Source organism: Temnothorax longispinosus, chromosome 4, assembly GCF_030848805.1.
Source record: "Temnothorax longispinosus isolate EJ_2023e chromosome 4, Tlon_JGU_v1, whole genome shotgun sequence".
Lineage (NCBI taxonomy): Eukaryota > Metazoa > Arthropoda > Insecta > Hymenoptera > Formicidae > Temnothorax > Temnothorax longispinosus.
Window position 1 is genome coordinate 7,609,396 of NC_092361.1, and position 21,613 is coordinate 7,631,008.

The 21,613-nt window shown below is 38.6% G+C and overlaps 1 long non-coding RNA gene across 1 annotated transcript in view; it reads right to left on the reverse strand.

Annotated features, from left to right (window-relative positions):
- The window catches only part of LOC139811721 (uncharacterized), a 398,927-nt gene that overhangs the window by 38,330 nt on the left and 338,984 nt on the right, over positions 1-21,613 (reverse strand). The window lies entirely within an intron of this gene.

Consider the following 21,613-nt stretch of genomic DNA (forward strand, 5'->3'; position numbering starts at 1 on the left):
CGCACGCCACGTCATCAAAGATAAAAATAGAATTCGGGAGCGCCTCGCTCGGTGGAATGACGTCACTGTTATTCGAAAACGTAAAGTAGCCAATCTCTTCTATCGATGTTAGTATATTCTCCAAATATCGATATTTCGGTTGTTGCAACGATTTCGAGTACACGTACACGTTCTCGAAACGTACACCGTGCGGACTTTCCAGCAAGCTTATCAAGACGTTTGTCTTGCCGCAATTTGACGGACCGCAGATGATACCGCGTATAGAAATCGGTAGCATGCCTCCATGTTTGCGTACCTCTTTCGTTAACGGCATCCTATCGTCAAAGTTTGTCACTTTGATCGTCCGCGATTGTCGTACGAACCGCATTTTACCTCCCCTCCACAACGAATGAAATGCAGTATCGAGAAAGCTGGCCTATTTATAGAGACGCGTAGAGCTGAGATGCTCAGTCTTTAAAATGTTTCTGCTCGTGTCGGATAACAGCGATATTTACGATTTAACCGCCGAGCAGTTAAAGTATATACCAAAGGTCATTCTACTGCGACAGTTTTATAATCACATAGATTATTTGTGGGATAAGCTTCCCGAACATATCAAGGCAGATTCGGAGGTTCAGCAATATCGGCGCTGTTTAATACATTATAATTTGCCGTGTCAGCAAACGCACATCGACGGTCCGCCGCCGTTGATAAAAAACTGCGGCGAATGCCGCCGAAGATAGGTCGAGGTCTGCTGAATCGCGCGATAAACGCGCTACCGATCGAATTACATATCCCCGGCTATCAATTTTGCGGACCGGGAACTCGTTTAGAAACACGATTGGCAAGAGGTGATCGGGGTATTAATCCATTGGACGCAGCGTGTCGCGAGCACGACATAGCCTACTCGCGTAGCAACGATCTCGCAGAACGACACGTGGCAGACAATATACTCGCCGCGGAAGCGCGAAAACGTGTCACCGCGAACGATTCGACTCTCGGAGAGAGAGCTGCGGCTACAGCCGTCTGGGCGGCCATGAAGGCTAAAACGAACTCGGTATGGGTTTGAAAACGAAGAAAAAGAAGAAGACCAAGCAAATACTTCCGGTAGCGAAACGCGGCGGTATCCTACCGATCCTGCCGTTATTAGGGGTTCTCGGCTCGTTCGTCGGCGGAGCGGCGGGAGTCGCAAAGGCCGTGAATGATAACAAAGCCGCGCGACGTCAGCTGGAAGAGATGCAGCGTCACAATCGCGCCATGGAAGGTCACGGACTTTATCTCGCTCCATACAAACGCGGACGAAGAATCTCGAGAAAAAAAAAAACGTCGAAGAGACGCTAAAAATTCCCAAGGGTGTAACTACCAATGTACAACTGCAACAATTGGCAAAACATATGCGCATTCCATATTTTAGAGGTATTTTCATGCGCGACTCGTTACCGATCGGCGGTATACGTCGAAACGAGAGCGGTATCGTGAATTTGGATAATACTGAGGGACCGGGTACTCACTGGGTGGCGTACGCGAAGAGGGGAGATCGTGCCATATATTTCGACAGTTTTGGCAATCTTCGACCACCGAGAGAATTGACGCAGTATCTAGAGAACAATGTAATAGAGTACAATCGCACACCTTATCAGCGATACGATCAGAGCAATTGCGGACAACTGTGTCTGCGTTTTCTACAGTCGGTTGACAATCAATTTAAAGACCGGCGTTACGCTGTTTAATCTCAGTATTCATTCAAACATGTCACTGACATTTACGCTCACCGGCAAGAGCAGCATCCTCGCGGTAAGCTACTTTCCCGCCGTGGATTTGAGCGATGGCGATTACGAGCTCGGTCTAACAGATTTTGAAACCTATCACACGATACCGAATGTAAATTCGTCGAACAATAAATTCTACTATGACGACGACGACAAGGAGATTACCATTCCCGAAGGATCGTACGAACTGCGTGATATATACATGTATCTGAAACGCGCTCTTTTATGGGACCAATCCAATAATGTCTCGACAAACGAAGATGAACCGCACCCATTGATTATTATTCATGCTAATAACAATACGATGAAGAGTGAGATCAAGTGCGCTTATCGGATAAATTTCACAAAACCGAACAACATTGGATCGCTGCTGGGATTTTCAGCGAATCGCGTGCTGGAGCCGCGACAATGGCACGAATCGGATGTTCCGCTAAATATCATCAACGTAAACATTATTCGCATAGAGTGTAACGTGACCGCGGGTGCGTACAGCAACGACAAGTACGTGCACACGATACACGAGTTTTCACCGAGCGTGCCACCAGGATATAAGATATCGGAAACGCCGGCACAGATCATTTACCTTCCGATCATCGTACGGAGCATTTCGGACTTGACGCTTCGTATCGTGGATCAGGACGGTCGATTGATTGATTTTCGCGGAGAAGAGATCACCGTTAGACTGCATGTACGAAGACGACAGCGATAACGTGAGATGCTCGTACTGAACGAAGCTGAGCAGGTGCAACAGACGAGAAACAAAAAGACAATCCGATCGCCAAAGAAGAAACTCACTGCGTCGAACATTGAATTTTTGAAATCATTGGGTTTCGTCGTACGAAATGGCTAATATCTTAAACATTGGAGGTGAACCGATCTTTGACGATAGCGTCGTCAAGATTGAGACACACACGTACAATCCGTACGCCAACACAACGTTTGGACATAACGATGAGATAAGAATACCCATACAACAGCAGGATTTATACACGTTGCCGTGCGAGAGCTTTCTCTACGTTGAAGGACGATTGGTAATAAAGAGAAAAAATGACGAGTCTGTGACAACGCTTGCGAATAATTGCGTGGCGTTCATGTTTGATGAAATTCGATACGAGCTCAACGGTGTGGAGATTGATCGCAACAGAAACGTTGGCATAACCAGTACCATCAAGAACTACGTATCGCTATCGTATAATGATTCTCAACTCATGCGGAATGCTGGCTGGGACGTTACATCGAGCATACCGGAAGGATACTTCAACTTTTGCGTACCGCTCAAGTTGTTGCTGGGCTTTTGCGAAGATTACAAACGCGTGGTTGTTAACGCTCGTCACGAATTAATTTTGATACGAGCGCGTAGCGATAACAATTGCATTGTAGGAAATCCTGCGACGGAGCCGGAAATCGAATTGTTTAAAATACAGTGGCGAATGCCTCACGTTACATTAAACGAGGTCAATAAGCTATCTATGCTACGGGCCTTGGAAAGCGGGCGATATCTTAGTGTCAGTTTCCGTTCGTGGGATCTGTATGAGTATCCCATGTTGCAGAGCACGACCAAGCATTCGTGGGCCGTCAAAACGGCGACTCAGCTGGAGAAGCCGCGGTACGTTATCTTTGCGCTGCAGACCGGCCGCAAGAATATCATGTCTCAAAATGTTAGCGTATTCGATGATTGTAATTTGACCAACGTGAAACTTTATCTAAACTCCGAATTTTATCCGTACGATGACATGAATCTGGATTTTGGTAAAAATCGATACGCCGTTCTTTTCGATATGTAATATGCGCGTTTTCGTAAAACTTATTACGGATACGATTCCTTCGATACGCTTTGCAGCTTGTATACATTCCTGGTGGAAGGACCTTTTGTTGTCATCGATTGCTCGCGACAAAACGAATCTGTCAAGAGCGCCACCGTGGATGTGCGAATAGAATTTGATTGTAAAGAAAATGTACCTGCAAATACTACCGCCTATTGTCTCATCTTGCATGATCGCGTAATCGAATACTGCCCGCTGTCTAATGTAGTGCGCAAACTCATGTAAATTGCAATATCAGCAGATATTCAATATAAGTAGATATTGCGATATAAGATACACTGATGTACTGCGATAAGATACAGATTGCTCCATCGTTTCGTCATGATCGTACCGACGTTTGTCGATCTGCAAGGATTCACCGTCGGGATGAAATTTGTCGTGAAAGAGGTGGCGGTTCTGAGAAACGGGACCGTTTTGGCGCATTACATTTTTACATGTCCCATGCCATGGAGTCTCCTCACGAAATCCGACAGATCATGCGCTTCCTGGTTGATTGCGAATCACCATGGACTACGATGGGAGGACGGAAACGTGTCCTACAGCATGGCGAAACATCTAATTACATCGGCCGTACTTGGAGAGGGCGACGAGACATCGACTCTTGTGTATGTCAAGGGATGTCAGAAACGAGAATGGCTGGTGGATCTGCTTGAGAATAAAGCGAGAAAACATCTAAAAATTGAGACTTTGGATGCAGATTACGAAGATATTGAATCTTTAAATAATCTAGATGTTACTAATACTGTAAGATGCGGAAAACATGTTAAGAATTGCGCATTACAAAATGTATTAAAAATATTTAACTGGTGGTCGCGACACCAGAAAAAATTATGATTTTTTTATAAATAAACTATATATGTATATAAATGTTTTATTTCCTTTTCCTACATACTTTGTGGTATAATATAGATGTTTTAGCTGTTCAAGAGCTGTTTTTTTTTAGTTGTTTAAAAGAAGTTTGATAGCGGTTCAATAGCGGTTATACAGATCGCAGTTATACTGATAGCTGTTTTAGTTGTTTGATAGCTGTTCAATAGCGGTTATACAGATCGCAGTTATACTGATAGCTGTTTTAGTTGTTTGATAGCTGTTCAAGAGCTATTTGATAGCTGTTTTTTAGCTGTTTCATAGCGGTTCAATAGCTGTTTTAGTTGTTTGATAGCTGTTCAAGAGCTGTTTGATAGCTGTTTTTAGCTGTTTTTAGCTGTTTCATAGCGGTTCAATAGCTGTTTGATAGCTGTTTTTAGCTGTTTGATAGCTGTTCAATAGCTGTTTTTAGCTGTTTTTAGCTGTTTCATAGCGGTTCAAGAGCTGTTTGATAGCTGTTTTTAGCTGTTTTTAGCTGTTTCATGGCGGTTCAATAGCTGTTTGATAGCTGTTTGATAGCTGTTTTTAGCTGTTTAATAGCTGTTCAATAGCAGTATTACAGATTAAACCATTGAAAGTTAATGGTGCGATATCGTTTTCGAGAATATGTCTCGCGGTGACTTCATCGCACACGTGCAAAACTGCACATTGTAGATTTTTCGGAAGGCGCAATTGTATGGATGCTGAGATCATGGTGAAATCAGATATGATAAACAAACGATGTGACAATAGTGAGATGTAGAAGGATGAATTTGATGGTACGCTCAGTAGTCGAGGACTGGAAGTGAGAGTCGGTTGGCGTGCTTGATCGTGCGGCTTATACAGACAATTGGTTCGTCCTGACCATCTTAATGCTACTGTATATCAAGGCCCACCGAATTTAACGTGATATGAGCGAGTATGCAGAACTTTGCAAACCAGTGTTCTATCCTGAAGGGAAACCGATCGTGAAAATCAACGATCCGTTCGTGAGGAATGGGGATCCGCGGACCGTCGATGTAACGAGATATCTGATCCGTCGGGAAATCGGAATCGCCGATCTCCGATCGCATCGGAAGTTTCTCGAATTTTATGAATGTCGTGAAATACTAATGTGGCGGGATTTTGATGATCATGAAATGTTTAAAAGAGACATCGTATGAAGCGAAGAGAGAGGCCGCATATATGCGTTTGTAGATTTTTTCCTGGAAAGCATCCGTCGCGAAATCGGAATCGCCAATCGCCAATCGAACTGGATGTTTCTCTATTACCAAATATATTGGGAAAGAATAGAGGACGGTCGAGAAGACGGTGGAGAATATAACGTCTAATTGATTTAGACGTGTTAGTGCAACACCGCGGTTTCATCATTAAAGTAAAAATGGATTTCGAAGAATTACAGTTTGAAGGACATGAAATGGAAGTTGAAGCAAACGTTGAAGAAATGGAAGTGAATGACGAGGAAGAAATGGAAGTTGATGATGAAGCATTATTGTCGGACGATTCGTGTTATGATAGTGAAATGTCTGATGAGGATATTCCGGACGAAATTTTCAGAGTGTTGAATCAAGCAGAAGTGAATATGTTACACCCTCTGACAAAGATGTGTTGCATATACTTTTATTTTACTCCAGGACATATGAAGTTTTGTGCGTCATGCATTGTCAGAATACACGGATTGTTCTCGATGTTATACGCTGTTCGCAGACATGCCACATGTCCGTATATCCTCATAGATGGTCTCTTTTGTTCATCTTGTGGAGACCCATTATATCTGATTTCACCGTGTAATCTGTGTCCTATGTGTGTTTTTGTGTAAATTTTAACTGTGTAAATAGCCTGTGTAAATAGCCTGCAGTATTTTAGTGTATACATATTATTGTGTAAATTAAGAGACAATGGCCTGAATTCTGAAGGTGACTGACTCAAGAGTTAGGGATTTCTGGTTCAAATCCTGCGGTGGTAAGCAAATTTTCTATGTATAATATAAATTTATTTAAACGCGATCGTGAGCGCGAACGGGGGGGGGACGGGGGCGCGAGACACCGCGCGAACGAGAAGACGCGCGCGACCGGGGGACGGGGGAAACATCTACGAGGGAGAGATAACGCGAGCGTGCCGTGTGACGTCACGCGGACTCCGCGGCGCGGCGAAACGCGAACGCGGGTCCCCTCGCCCCGCGGCGCCCGAAAACGCGAACGCTCCGCGGCGCGGCGAAAACGCGGATCCCCCCTCGCCCCGCGGCGCGGCGGAAACGCGGTCGCCCCGCGGCGCCGGAAAACGCGGACCCCCTCACCCCGCGGCGCTGGAAAACGTGGACCCTCCTCGCCCCGCGGCGCCGGAAAACGCGGTCCCCCCTCCTCCTCCACCGCGGCGCCCGAAAAACGCGGTTCCCCCCCTCCCCCTCCCCCGCGACGCCGAAACACGCGGGTTCCCCCTCCCCCTCCTCCGCGGCGCCGAAACGCGCGGTTCCCCCCCCCCCCGCGGTCCCCCCCGCCCGCGGTCCCCCCCCGCCCGCGGTTTTCCCCCGCCCCTCACCCCCCCTCATTGCCCCATGGCTTAGAACCGGCCTAGCTTACCTACTCCCGTAGCCCGATTACATATAGTTCGGTTACAACCTAACGTTAAAACGGTAAATCCGCTATTTTTTAAGATATCGCGAAACGGTCAACGGGGTTTGACAGAGAATCGTTAGTACCCGTTTGTACTGCTTTTTATTTCGTTTGTACCTCAAAGGGTTCGGAAGTACAATTATTTTAAATTATTAGACTAACGCTAAAACGGTAATTCTGCTATTTTTTAAGATATCGCGAAACGATCTATAGGGTTTGACAGAGAATTGGTTGTACCCGTGTTTGTACCTCTTTTCATTTTTTTTACTTTAAAGGGTAAACAAATGCAAAGTGATTAATAAATGGTCAGAATTATCTTCGAGGTATTTTAATTTCATTAACGTCATTTGATAAAGAATCATTTGTGCCTTAAGGAGTAGATATATACAATCTGGTCAAAATTGACAGAAGTATATTGGCTATTTTTAGGCGTGATCGAAATATGTTTACGATCTGTTTTTCTATCATTAATATTTACTTGTACTCCCGAACTATATATGTATATTACTATATTATTTCAATAGCAACAAAATACGGTTTTCGGTAACTTTTCAACAATATAATTGAAAAGTGAAGTAATGATATTAAATTCTACAAAGGCTTAATACACCCTTGCCATTGTTTGCAAGGAAGTAGAATGGAATAAGATGAACAAGAAGTTTTATACCGTTTTGCGAAATTCGTAATAATAATCAAGTTATTAAATATTAAAAATGAATAATATCACGTGGAGATAGTATGTGACAAACGATTCAATCGCTCAAGCTATAGTACGATAGCACGGCTATATATCAACATTGGTTGCCGGCGCGTCTCGAACAGAAGAGCATCGCGTTGTTGCCGTCGTCACTACACTGCCGAGAACGTCCTGCGTCGCACGCGTTCGCGCTTGTGTCCCTTTTCTGTGGTTTCATGCTACTTGTATATGCAACCTGGCATCTTTATATCTTATTCTTTTAAGATACAAACTAGTACATTTCAGTTATTTAACTAGTGAGACGGCGGAGAGGTGGAAGCGCATTCGGCTCGTGCGCTGACTTCGGACAGGCCCGTAATCTAGCGAGACGACGGATAGGTGGAAGCGCGTTCAGCTCGCGAGTTGACTTTGACGAGGCTTGATTTAAACGTATATTTACGATAAATAAAACAGACGTTATTTGCAAATTTCGATTCACTTTTTATCATACATCTATCTTCTCGAATTCCGTATTACCCTTTTAATTTTTTTTATTTTTCTGTTTTCGTAATACTCTCTTAATCTGTCTCTTTTATTTTTAATAGCTTATTTACTGTATTTAAAATTGTGTTATCTACATTACCCCTTATTCCCGTACAGGGCGACTTCTATTTACTCGTGCTTAATATGCTCGCATAGATTGTAAAGCTTCAGTAACTTTAGTTTTCTAGTTCTCTGACTATAAACGGAAAATTTTACCAATTTAGAAAATACAAGTTTAGTGATTAAACTGATTCTCAGAAAGAGCCGATAAACATGCCACGCGCAGCAAAATTTTCTGTCAAAATTATTTTCGATTCAGTAAAAGATTTGATATTTTTCAACGATAGCGGAGAACTAAAATCATTATCGCAAAGCGTTTGGAATGACGCAGTCCTAAAAATGCGAAACGAAATATCGATAAAGCACATGTATTTATACATTTCTCGGAATGATCACAAAATCCAAGATATGCTGAGAGAATGGCATGGCGTTGGGCAAAATCTCAAAATATCAACTTAAAAAAAAAAAATCGCAGTTGTGACTCAAATCACTCAAACTGGTCAATGAATGCGTCTCGTGAATTATTATCACCACTTAGAGCGACAATCACTATTTCAGGCGATGATTGGAATAGTATTCGTGCGCGTGATGTATCGTACAAAGATAGGAATTATAAAGTATTACGACGGGGTTGGACTGGTATACTTCAGGAGCAATTGTGGCGAGAACATAAGTTGCCATGTTGTTATACTTTTAAAAATCCGAAAATTAACGAGAATCCCGGGGAATTATATGTAATGATAAAAGGTTCTTGTACTGAATGTAATGTTGAAATTAATTTCTACGCTTTAGACAAACCAACCGAAAATGGACTCACACTGCAAGTGTCAACAAGTAACACAAAAGAAATTGAGCATAAAAAGAAGCGCCAACTGCGAGAAGAGAACAGAAAACGAGTCGCTAGGGAAGTCACTGCCCAATCAACGTATGCTTGGCGTAGACAAAAAGCTAATGAGCTTATGGAATTCGGCGATAAAGTTTCCGCGCATTTGTACAACGAAGATGTTCTACGCAAGGCAAAGCAAACGGAAAGCGATCGAGAATTAGGACTTCGTAAAGGTGTCGATGTCCTTGAATCGATGCGTGAATTAAAATATCGCCCCGAATTCGTGGGGACTATTCGAGAAATTGGATACGATAAGTTCTTCGCGATGTACTGGAGTCCGGAACAAATCTTTTTGTATAAAAAATATTGCAAAGACATGTCAAAAATTGGTAGTCTAAGCATAGATGCGACGGGTTCGATTGTTCGAAGTATTACGAAACCAGATGGATCAAGTTCAACGATGTATCTTTATCAAGGTGTGATTCCGTTTAATACGAAAATCTTGCCAGTTGTCCAGATGATTTTGGAAAAGCATGATGCAAATATTTTATCTTATTAGTTACGCGAATGGTTACGTTCTGGCGTACCGTGTCCTACGGAAATTGTTACCGATTATGCCTTGGCACTTTTAAATGCTGTTTGCTTGGCGTTCGAAACAACTGATCTTAATACATATGTCAATAGATGTTTTGCGCTTGCTGAAGGAAATTGTTCCATTACAAAACCACGTTGTTACATAAGAATCGATATTGCTCATCTCACCAAGCTTGTCACTCGTTGGAAATGCTTTCGTAATACTCATATACGTGTAAAAGAATTTTTTCTTCGATGCATTGGACTTCTCGCAAAATGCACAACATTTAAAAGCTTCGAAAGCTTGTTACGCGACACTCTGATAGTAGCTTTTTTTGAGACCGAGGACGTAAATTCAAATGACAACTGCTTTAGTGCCCAAAAACGACTGATCCAGAACATTAAATCAGTAAACGAAAAAAAAATCGATGCTGTAATAGAAAAAGAAATAAATTATGAAAATGATAATTCCGAAGATAATTTTGCAGTGGATCTTGAAACTTTCGCAGTGGAACTTGAAATTGAGTATTTTTTTACAAGAACTTGAAAATGATTGTAAACAGAGAGCACAAATAGGTGACCGACCAAATCCATATTGGTGTCCGAATTTCGCGAATAGTCTTCTTAAGAATAAGTAAACATTTTACTCTTTGAACATGCGTATTGGCACCAAATGGGACTATTGCAACTTCTTCGCGAAGCGAAGAATATTTTCGTGAATTAAAAAATCTGATTTTAAAAGGTGATCGGAACCTTCGTGTTGACAAGTTTATAATAAAACACATAAGATCAATTTCCGGCACCAAAAAACTTTTGAACGCTGCTTGCGATACCACTGATAAATCTCAAATAATTATTACATTGAATGAAATTTCGAAATTGGATATGTCTACCTCAGAAATCTCAAAATCAGAAAATGCGGTATCAAAACTTGACATGATCTCAAAAATCGACACTACATTAGAAATGGAAGAAATTTCGAACTGCGGTGAAATTGAAAAACTAAGTGTTTCACATGAAGAACCCATAGAACTTGATGCAGTTTCAAAATTCCGTGTAACTGAAACCTCGGAGTTTTCGACATTTAATGAGACATTTATTGAGAAAGCTGAGATGAATGTAAAGCATTTTGAAGGAATTTATTCATTTTTATACAAGGAAGAAAACTGGGGTGGAAAAAATTTGCCAAGAACCGAACATGTAACATCGAAAATCAGGCAAAACGAACAAAGTATGAAATTCTATGTCCAATGGTTGATAGCGTCCTCGATGAGCCTGATGCTAATCTTCTCAAAGAAAAATTAAATGTAAAAACATCAAAACGGGGCAAATATTTAACTCCGTGTCCGGACATTGAAAACATTCTCCAGAAGCCTAGTAGAAACGCTAATTTACCGTTATTAAAAAACGGACAACTATTGGGGCGAGTTCGCGTAGCAGGAAAAGATGTGACATTTTACAACACGTGCCCGTTTGATACACTTGCGCAGTCCGTGTTAGCAGGTTACCGAGATTGGGCCAGTTATCATAATTATATTACGGTTTCGAAGAATGAGTTTTATGATTTCATAAAAACATTTTCAACTTATGGAGCAGTTGCCCAAACATATAAGAAACGATCGACGCTACTGAGCAATATATTCGAGGTGAAAAATAATGAAATTAATTGCCATTCCAACATTAGTAACTTGGTTTCTTCAAACTTATTAACCAATGAACCTTCGTATCAAATCACGCAGCAATGTTGTGATTGTGGCGATATTATCGATAATCGCCCGGTTATTGACATAAATACAAAGCCTTTCTATGGAAAAGATATGCAGGCTCTTGAAAGTTCTATTAATGATAAAATATGTGATGAATTCTATAAGAATTGCATTCGATGTGGGTCGAACAATGTACTTTCAAAAGTTTCTAGTGGAAATCATCTCTTCATCGACATCGAATGCTTGCAATTGTTAAAACTTGCTGCAAACATGGGTTACAAAAACTGGCTTGGAGTATTTACTATTTCACAAATTCCCTCAAAGTTAATAGTTGGCAAATTAAATTATAGATTAGTTTCTGCCATAGAATATATTGGGAATTCAGATCTAAAATATGTCGGACATTACGTGGCGTACATCCGTCGAATAACCGGGCGATGGGAGGTTCATAACGACTTAGGTGCCAATAAAAAACCAATCCTAATAACAGCGAGAGCATTGCTACAAAAGAGAAAATTGGCAATGCTAATGTATGTAAAAGAAACGTAAGCAATAAAGAGACATGAGGGGACATAAAACAAACATTCTGAAATATTAAAGTAAAAAGGAAAAGGTCCCTGGCATAGATATTGGCATATTTAATAAATAATATATTATTATTATTTTATACAATGTGAATAGGAGAGGCAATTAGAGCCAAGCGCGGGAATCAAAGCGCAAACAATTTATAAAAATAAATATATATATATTAACGTACGTTTTTTACACATTATTCGTGTCCTCTTCAGCGTTAAAAGTTACATAAAGTCAAATACGAAGATTTACAAGCATAATCAAAAAGAAGTCGAGTATAAGGCGTAGTCAATAGACGAACAAAGTATAAAAAACGCAGTCAAAATTTAAAAAAAAAACAAGGATTGAAATCCTATGGATGTACCGTTGCCGAAATTCCAGATACGCCGGTAAGCACTCGCTCCACATCCCTCGCATCTTAGAAATAATCTCGCCAAGTTGAAAGATTAGGTGGGTAAGAAAGATTCGAAAGCCCTACCTGTACCATCAAACGGAGTCGCAATGTGGTAAAGGCGTAAATTATCTATGTTAAAATCAGATGACTAATGGATTTACTTACAGAGCAATTGCAGACCGGAATATCGCATTGTAACAACAAACTTCACGGTTCGAAACGTCGCGAATGAGTGAGGCATAGGTGGAAAGGTTAACATAATAGAGACTGGTGTATAAACCAGAGGAGGGGATAAACTCTCGCATAAAGTTGTTTTAAATTTTAGACAGTCTCTCGATCACATTTAAATACGCGTCCGGTAAACCCTCCGCATCGGTCTGTAAATTCAAACCATTCGCCTGCCTTTTTATGCATATCATCTCCGAAATCAAACGTTTATAACAATAGGATTCATTATCTGGCATCCTGGTATCCTGCATGCCAAAAAAGAGGTACGGCCATAGGCCTAATAGATAGGGCATTTTTGTTGTCACATCCGTCCTTGCATGCTAAAAATCTCAGACTGGTCATTGAAATCTTACTCAATAATTGTTACCCATTGGAATTCATCTTTGGAATTTTGCGCGAACGTCTTAAGTTTCTGTTTAACAGAGACTCGAATACGAATGTGAGACAGAATGAAGAGGAGGTTACTCCTTTTTTCACTTTACCGTACATCCCGACGATTACTGAAAAGCTTAGGAACGCCATAAGGGATTTGAATGTGAGACTGTCTTATAACAGCTTAAATAAGATGCGTACATTCATCAAGGCGCACAAGGATAGTCTCCCACGGTCGAATAAATGTAACGTGGTTTATAAGGTGAATTGTAATGATTGCAACGCTTCTTATGTGGGCCAAACGAGTAGGCAATTGCAAACAAGAATCAAGGAGCATCGTAATCATATTAATTGGAGTACTCCGAATCATTCTGTCATAACTGAACACAGATTAGAATGGAATCATGATTTCGATTGGAATAGCGTTGAAATCTTAGATAATGATTCCTCGCCGAGAAATATTTTGTGATTGGATCTTAGACCAAGTAAGTTTAATAATTTATTAGCCATTTTGCTTTCACAAAAGCTTACAATATACAAAATTATTGACTAAACTTTCGACTAAACTTTCGTTTGTCGCTGGTTGTTCCTTGTTCCCATACAGCAACGATTGTTGCGGAAAGTTAAAAAAAAATGGAAAGTATGAAAAAATACAACTATATTATTGTATACTTTTATCATACAGGTTGGCGTAGACAATGATGCAAATGATAATTTGCTAAGAAGAATCTTGTGGACAGACGAATGCAATTTCCGGAGTGACGGACATATTAATCGCCACAATGAGCACCACTACGCGGAAGAGAATCCCCATTACCGGAAAGAAACGCACATCCAGGAGCAATATAGCGTCAATGTTTGGATGGGGATTGTGGATAATATGATCATAGGACCATACATTATCCCAGAACATGTTAACATCACGGTTCAAGTATATGCAGAGTTCCTGGAAGAAACACTGCCATATTTATTGGATGATGTTCCGTTAAATATTCTGCCAAATATTATATACCAACAAGACGGCCATCCAGCCCACACATCCTATCTCGCTCGTGCTATATTAAATCGCCGATTTCCGCTCAGGTGGATAGGCATCCACAGCGATCTCCACGAGTGGCCACCGCGATCACCTGATCTCACACCCATGGATTTTTTTGCATGGGTCTACATACGAGATCAGGTGTATCAGACACTACCAGACAACCGAGCTGATTTAATTGCAAAAATTGAAGCAGCAAGTCTTAATATAACACCTGCGATGCTGGATAGAGTGCAACAAAGCTTCATGCGGAGAGTCGCATTGTGTTTAAAAGAGTCTGGAGAATATTTCGAACATCTCCTTTAAAATCATAAATAGTCCATAATAGATTATAATAGATAGTTTTCACTCGATGTGATATAATATTATTATAAAATATGACTATATATTTAACTTATATTAAATTTATATTTTAAATGCGACAACTTACAATCTACATTTATTTCATTTATTATAATGCTAATGTTATAATAATGCCAATACGCGCGAAAAGTAAAAAGGTGAAGAAAGAAAGTTTGTATCATCATGATTATTTTATCGTGTTAACTTTATAAAATTTAATTTTTCATCTTTATTTGTTGTTTCGGCTCCTTTTATAATAATCACAAAATGATTATCACCCAAATCCGTCATAATTGGAACGTTGCACACTTTATTGATATAAAGGCACTCGATCAGTAACCGAAACAGCACACAATATTTATAAAATATTTATAATAATTATTTGAATGCTTTATAAATATTTACCAAAATATGTAATTTATAAATATTTTCGTAATCTTAGATTGAATAGATCATAAAGATTTATTATAAAAATATTCATATAATATTATTCAAAAATAAATATAGTGGAGGCAAATTAGGTTTTTATCTCGGAACCGGTTAAAACTACTCGGATTTGAACGTTTTTTTTTTTTTAATGAAGGTAATTAGAAACACTACAATGTTTATGGGTTAAAAATTGACGCTAATTGTTTATTTAATAAATTTTTATTTAGTAATTATTTAATAAATTAAAGAATTTGTTGCTCGGCTCTTTTTGGTCTTAAAATATTCTATGGACCGTGCCCTATCAAAATATGCAACTTAGGATTTTGTTGCTTGCTCTTAACTGCAAATAAACAAATTATTTATAGTGGAGGCAAATTAGGTTTTTATCTCGGAACCGGTTAAAACTACTCGGATTTAAACGTTTTTTTTAAATGTAAGTAATTAAAAACAAAATTATACGTTGCATATTCTGGTAGGACACGGTCCATAGAATATTTAAATAACAAAAAGACCCGAGCAACAAATTTTTTTAGTTAGTTCTTAGCCATCGAAGTCGTAGGTAACGGTCGACGCGGAGATAAATAATTTGTTTATTTGCAGTTAGGGGCGAGCAATAAAATCGTAAGTTGCATATTCTGATAGGGCACGATCCATAGAATATTTTAAAACCAAAAAGAGCCGTGCAACAAATTCTTTAATTTATTAAATAATTATTAAATAAAAATATATTAAATAAACAATTACCGTCAATTTTTAACCCATAAACATTGTAGTATATATATTTATAAATATTTATCATAAATATTGTGTACTGTTGAAAAGTTCTGACGGTATATGTATATGCCGTTACCTACTGAGCCGTTACCTACCACGCTTGCCCCTGCAAAATCTGCCGTGCAACCCGTTGTACTGCCTAATATGTATCTGCATAACTCTGTACATGTCTAGTTCTATTGTATCATTTTGTTCGATATTTTCAAGATATTCCCGTGTCATATTTTGTGTTTCTTCTTCAACATTTATATTGTCTTTTTGATTATGATATTCCTCAAATATTTTGATTTTGATTTTCTTCAAATAATTGTTGCTTATCTATCTCAGAGTTTCGAAGCTTTATCAGTAATGTTTCCGTTGAACTATTGTTACTAATCTCTTTATTTTTGTAACATACAAAACATTTTTATATAAATTATAGTGCTGTGTGTGTGTGTGTGTGTGTGTGTGTGTGTGTGTGTGTGTGCGTGCGCGTGTGCGTGCGCGTGCGCGTGTGCGTGTGCGTGTGCGTGTGCGTGTGCGTGTGCGTGTGCGTGTGCGTGTGCGATATTGTATATATGTAACTCTAGGCATGTCTCCTAAGTTTTGCATCGTTCACTTTACTGAAGAGGATTCTGTGGAGGTTGTTCCTGATTTCTGGATATTTGAATCGTCAGACATAAACTATTGCTCATGGCCTCTTAATAATGCTTTTCCGACGAAATGCGTTGCAAATAGAACGGTGCCAGATGACAAATGGCCATCCTACAAGTGCAGAATCCTTAATTCGTTTGGTACGTAATATACACACACGCCCACACATACTCACACGCATGCACATACATTGTATTTACATTCTAACTTCTATTTGTGAAATCTAAATCGCCGAATTTACACTTTTTTCCGTAATTTATTTCAATTTTAATAGTACACTTTCTTATAAAATAAAATATATACTTTGCATATTTTTTTGCCATGAAAATGAGTATATAACATTTTTCTCAGGTGACTATAAAACAGCTCGGCAGCATTTAAGCCAAGCCGAAATTACATCTGATTTTCCTGTGTCAAAGGTTGTGGGTAAACGAATACATAAATCCAATAAGAAATATGTCTTGCAAGAGTCATCCGATTCATCTGAAGAAAGCACTCCAAAACACAAAAAGAAAGACTCTAGAAATGAGATACCGCGATTTACGTCGAAAGAACGTACATGTTCAGAGATAGTTTTACCAAAAGCCCTACAACAGAAATCAAAACAAATTCTAGATGGCAACCAAAATCTTTCCTCATCCAGAAGAAATAGCGCTACACGTTCACGGTCACCGCTAAATAAGATCGACAAGAGAATTGACCAGTTTAAGGAAGGTAATCTCTCGTTTTTTAATAACATTTAATGGAATTCCATTCAATTATTGTGACATTATAATCTTTTAAATATTGTAGATATCACTTTACAACATGGATGCAGCACGAGTGGAACGGTAGTGCAAGAAAATCAAATGGTTAATCAACTTGCTGGACAAATTCAGACGCAGTTAACTGAAAAAAAAACTGAAAAATTACGATATAATGGGGAAACAGGTATATTATTTTGTTGTTGCGATAATAAACATTTTTCATAACTTTGCAAGTTTTATATTTTATAAATTTTTAATAGAATTCGAGAAACAGATGGTCAGGGATTTGACAATGATCAAATTTGATATGCGAACAATTCTGGAAATGGTGACAAAATTAAGCCAGACCTGGATTTAGAAAAATACAGAAACCAATCCTGAGATATCGAGGGACGAACAAAAGCCGGAAGAAAATATTTTGCCAAACTTTCCTTTACAAAATTGGGAAAATTTCCTTGACTTGAAAAATTTATTACAAAATAAAGACACCGCACGAGCACAACTTGTAAGTCTGACTACGTATTATCATTTATACGTAAATGTGGTAAATGTAAATATATTAACATCTATGAAGATGTTAATATATTTACTACAATAACATAGTCAATATGATGAATAAAAGTTACTATAATAAGTACATTTTGTTTTACCCTTCTTTATAAATCTTTACCACCCTTATTAATAGTTAAATCAAATCTTAATTTGATATCTTATAATAATGAACGAAAAGAGCTGGTAGTATAATAAAATTACGAGAATTTTGAAGCTTGAAAACTTTTAATTTAAGATGATGTTTTAATAATTTTTGCTTCCTCATAGAGGAAGCTTTGTTTTTGTAAATTCGTATATAAACTTTTGATTGCGTATAAAGTTAGCTTTAATCAACAAATTTTAAAATAATTATATATAAAATAGGGGTAGAAGAAACCAAAGAAAAGATTGTTTTTTGAGTTTTTTATGTCAATATGTTCAGTGTTCTAAAACGTCGAAATATTGCATTAAAAAAATGTCTGTCTGTATGTATGTATGTATGTATGTATGTGCCAAATTTACCGAAATTTCTATAACTCCAGAACTAATCAACCAAATCTTAAATAAATATATATGAAATAGGGGTAGAAAAGACTGAAGAATATAATAGAATTAATAAAAATTGCTAATAATAAAGTGGTTATCGATTTCTGTTTAAAAAATTTACGTAATTGCTAATTTCCAAATTTTGAGATATCAAGCTTAATTTTTTTTTTATAGATGGAGTATCATTAAAGGTAGGTTGGTGTTGAATTTAGTAAGGATAGGTGAAGGAATTACCGATTTCCGATTTCTTATTTTTAGAAATGTCCGTAGTTGCTCTAATTTCCGTAAATTTTGCGATATCGAGTTCAATTTTTTTTTCATGGATAGAGTATCATTAAAGGTAGGTTGGTGTGGAATTTGGCAATGATCGGTGAAGGGGTTAGCAATTTTTGCCTAAAAAGTGTACAAGTTATACATAAGAAAAGTTGCCAATAATTAATACTAAATTGTCAAAAAATGTTGGAAAGATGCTTTGTGCGAGTAGAGCACTCGCGCCCTTCCAGAGGGCACTGCGTGGCGCAGCAACGCGGGCACACACGCCGTACGATGCGACATACGATAGTCCGAGCTCATCGCGTGCACACGTGTCTTATATACGGTGTCTTATATTGTGTCGAGAATAAAGAGTTATAGTAACAGCATATAAGAGTCGTTCGTTAGTAATCACCACCACCATCTCGATCCCTACGGAGAGCATAATTCCAACAGGTTATGGGCCCAGGGCCGTTTGTCCTGCGGAAGATCTGTGAGAAGTGTGTGGCAACGACGACAGATAGACGAATTAAACGCAGACAGAGAATAGAAGATTAGAGGGTAAGTAAATAATATTTCTCGTTGCTGACGAGCAAAACGAGAGAACTTTCAGCTAATAAGAACGTTCGTTCGATAAATGCTGTTTGAAGGAGATAGATGTTTTTGCCTTCTTCTTGAGAAGATAGAGAATTCATCGTCGATGTACACAAAAAACAGCGCTGATAAAGTAGAGACTAGATGTATAAAGAGTAGATGCGAAAAATTAGCTAAATTCTAAGAGAATTAGAGAATAGATGTGCAATAGAAAAAAAGAAATAGAGAATAGATGTGCGATAGAAAGAGATAGAAAGATGCCGCTTGGTAACAAGCCGGCGACATGCGCATGCAAGTCCGATCGTGAACGGCGAGAGTCATTTTTTTTGGCGCGCGGAAGTCCGATCGTGAACGGCGAGAGTCTTTGTTTTTGGCGCAAAGAACCTGTTGCCGGGCACGCGCTGACGCATGATCGATTAGAAAAACATAGCATCGATGCGACACCATGACACATATGTATATACATGCATGTGTATGGAATTTTTTTTCAAAATCGACATGCATCGGGTCGGTGATCAAGCATGACTTGCAGTGCGGTATAGCTTGATTGCTGTTTAGGGAGGCTGCGTAAATCTGTACGAGTCCTGTGCGCGTGCGTGATCAACCCGATACCCTATAGATCTTTTCAGCAGTGCTGGAGATCGCACGGGATAGTGGTGTCCGTGTGCGGATGGCTCTGCAGAGGCGCGTGGTTTCTCGCTTTCAGATCATTATGAATTGCAGTGCGTTCTGTATGGTCTTGTAAGCAATAAATAAGTTTTATTGTTGAGAAAAACTTGACGATAAAATTATAAATTTTATAATATCAATATATTGGATATTGAATTTATTTTGAAAAAGAATATTATTCATATCCGATTGATATTTGAAATCCCGATATAGATGGATAGAGCTAGACAAGACGAAGGATGCGTAGAGGAGGACCAGAATCTCCTGGTAGATTAGAAGGTTAGAGATAGCACAGAGACAGTAATAGAGAGAAAAATGATAGAAGAAAGAGACTATTGTTTAAAGAGTAAAATAGAAGAAAATTAGAAGGTTAGAGATAGCAAATGTGTAAGTATGTTCAAGGATGAAATTAAAATAATAATCTGAACATTTACACAGATATAGAGAAAGAGAAAGAGCTAGAGACACGAAGGGCCACCTCAAAACCAAAAGAGAAACCCCGAATCACAGAAGAAATTCGACTGCCGAGATTTGTGGGAGAGGATAAACCAATTCTTCCGATTGGTAGTAAGATCCTGTATGAACAACAAGAAAAACTCATCGCGAGAAATGAGGCGATGACTGGAAAATTAGAGACCACATTCAAAACCATGGAAAGGGTGATGACGCAGGCGAATTCTACGATAGAGATTATGGTGCGAGTTTCGGAAACTAATTTAGAGAGTGAAAGACTGAAACTTAGATGGTTAGAGGTAAATAACGATAATATACCAAATTTAGAAGAAAATAATCTTGAAAAAGTTATTGAAATACAAAAAGAACCGAAAAGTAGAAGAAGCAATCTGCTCAGCCGAAATTAGAGATAAAAGTAGAAAAGAAGCATTTAAAAACGCGATAGAAATTGATTTAAATAATCAGAAACTACATATTAGAAGAGAGTATAAGCTTACGCAGAAATCTAACTTTGATCTCTGGATGGATTATTTAAAATCAGAGTTAATGAACAATGATTTGCTAGATGTAATAGATGCAAGAATAAAAGGTCCAGAAAATCTTTCGGAATTAAAAAATCGCTAAAAGAAAAAGTTTTGTTAGAAATATCATAATTAATCATTGTTCCGGATTGGGCGAGTTCACGCGCACAACGATCTCTTCGCGACGGATAAGGAAGCGCTACCGCGATCCCGTTCTTATCGGCTACATGCGCGATTCCACGAGCACTCTGCGACCAATCAAATTGCGCGAGCGTTCGCACATCGACCCGCATATCTATCGAAATCGATTGGCATGGTCCTTCATCCTCGCGTCGTACAGTGGAAAAAAAGGCTGACTTTTTGGACAAAAATCGACCGACAGTGCAATTCTTAACCGATTTTAGAATTTTTTTTTATTTGCTCGTAATGAAATGCTCTATAATATAGCATTGCGCGGTTTTTAAAACAAAGCTTGAATTCAAAATGGCGGATCAAAAATGACTGTCAAAAGTCCTGAAATGATATTGAATATGATATCTCACCTACAATATTGAATATATTTACAACCAAAACACATATGTACAGGGTTTTTGGGTCGCTAAACATAAATTAATCAATTTAAAAATTTTCAATTTAAAATGGCATTCAATATGGAAGTCAAAAATATTGAAATTATATAATATATAACACAGAATAAATTTACAGAAAAATGAGTAAAAATTTGATAAATTCTTATTTTTTCAGGTTTTTCACAGTTTGTAATATTTAATTGACAAATAGATAACAGAATTTTGTTACATTGCTTTATTACAACTGATTATATAAAGCAATACTTAAGCCCTTTTACCGCGTCAAGATATCTGTCATTAAAACGTTTTTTTTTGTGTTTTAGTCATTTTTGTGTTTTTTTGTATTTTTTGTTTTTCTATTAATTTTTTTTTGTTTTTTATTCTTATTTCCTAATCGCTATGTGCTGCGCGTTATGCACACACACACACACACACACACACACACACACACACACACACACACACACACACACACACACACACGCACACGCACACGCACACGCACACGCACACGCACACGCACACGCACACGCCA